Source organism: Pyxicephalus adspersus, chromosome 3 (assembly GCF_032062135.1).
Source record: "Pyxicephalus adspersus chromosome 3, UCB_Pads_2.0, whole genome shotgun sequence".
Classification (NCBI taxonomy): Eukaryota; Metazoa; Chordata; class Amphibia; order Anura; family Pyxicephalidae; genus Pyxicephalus; species Pyxicephalus adspersus.
In genome coordinates, this window is record NC_092860.1 from 101,350,996 (window position 1) to 101,353,150 (window position 2,155).

A 2,155-nucleotide genomic window follows, 5' to 3' on the forward strand; every position below is an offset into this window, starting at 1 on the left:
GATTTTTAACAATTAGGCTCTCTCTAATTGTCCTGGTAATCATTGCCATTGTGGCTGTAACCACCTCTCTGTAACCAACTTACCTCTTCCTTGCTAAAGAAAAGGTGCTTTTCTCCTGTTCATGCAGTTCTGAGCCCTGCCAGGCCTACTTTTCTAGACTAATCTGTATCACCCCTGCTGCCGGCTAATCAGGAAATAGTCTCTTAATCATTCCTGGCTATTTAGTTAGCTTAAACACAGCAATCCGCATTTGTGCAATGTGTCCCCACTAGAGCCAAGCCCCTAAGCTCTGCTGAGCATTTCCTCTACACCTGCTGTTTAATTCAGTGCTCTTCCTGTTCAGCTCCTGTGTCAACCCCCTGTTGCACGGTCTGATGTTTACGTGCCTGTTCCCTTGTGTTGTTCCAGTATTCCTCTGTGTCTACAGTGATCCCTGTGTCTCCAGTGTCACAGGTGTCTATTTACTGCATTTCTGGCTCTTGGCTCCAGGCTTGTTTCTTACCTTTCTGGCTTGCTGCCTGCCTCGACCCTGGCCTTCCTTGACCATTCTCCTGCCTAGTGATTTTGTACCATGCATCATCCTGCGCACCCTGGTGTGCCCAACGACCACAACCTGGCAGTAACCAGCAGTGCAACATCCTCACCACTGGAGGCTCTGGAGAAGACCTGGTTACTGTTAAGATTCTGTGCCTTGGCCCTTCTCAGGGGTCACACCACTTGAGTGCAAGCTGTAGTGCCCCCTAGAGGCTCTGTCTCCCCAAAGAATTTATCTAACTTTCGTTTTACTTCCTGTTATGTTACTGGGACAGGAAGAAAAGTAGAACCAGGGGGACCATTCAAAACTACCAACATTTATTGAAAGCCAGTATTATTCCATGAAACACCCAGTTCAATTGATAGGCTGGCATAATTGTCATGATTTTTTTAGCAAGGAGGTAAAAAGAATTTCTAAAACAACCAAATGCCGATCAGAGGTGGGAGCCAACAGACTAAAGAAGCAGTTAACTGATGGCTTATATAAATTACCCGGTCTAGGTAGTTTTCCCCACTTCTTTGTTTGAAGGACCCAGATATAATGTTTTGGATAACAAAACACTTTAATGGAGAATTCCATGAGTTTCAATACCTGCATGCTACTGGGAATGGAAGCAACTGAAAAGAAACCACTCTAGACTTTAAATGTTGTTACTTTGGTGGTCTAAAGTTCAGAGACAGGCCCAGGTATTCTAGTGATAGGAACTGAACCGCGGTCAACTTCTTAGGGTTCAAAATTTAAATCAAACCAAACTCATTACTGACAGGTTGTTTACCAGAGCTGAGTTAACAGGAGGAAGCGTATCATCTAAGTAGCCCATGATGAGTATCACTGCAGTTGCTATTTCTGGCACTAGAACTTTTGTAAACACATGAAGGGCTAATGCCAGGCTGAAAAGATGTACCCCCAACTGATAGAAGAGGTCATCAATTGCTAACCAAAGGATTGGTTGATTGTGACAAATCCCCTCTGATAGAGACCGCTAATGATTGCATGAATAGGTGAAGATTCATCATATATTGTGATAAGGGATATGGTCATTCCATAATTCAATTATGTGCTTTATGAGCAGAAGTGCAAAAATAGTTTTAAACTAAAACAGTCCTAAACAGTTTATATGACTTAGAACATTATACCATACTGTACAATTATTATTTTGGCAGCAAAGCAGAACCTCTTTTATTGCATATTACTAATAATGGATCAAGCTGCATGTTTTAACTTTTGTTATTTGGTAATAAAGCTATCATTCTAGCTTAGTTAAACACACAACTTTAATATATTTCTGTGACATATGGGACTGATCCAAGTCATTTTTGTGAACTTTTCTTTTTCTGGCAGCAAAGCTGGACGCTAAAATGTGTGGCAAAAAAATGTATTGGTTTCAAAGACTGACCAAACTGTGCTGCCCATTTGCCCATCGCTACTCTTGTAAAATAAAAAAATGAAACAAAGTTACTAATGTACAAATTTAAATTAAAATGTAACAGTAGCAATAACTCATTTACTATTGTTTACTACCGTGTTTCCCCGATTTTAAGACATCCCCATTAAATAAGCCACCCCCGATTTTTGAAAAAATAATTTAAATAAGACACTCACCCGTGAATAAGACATCCC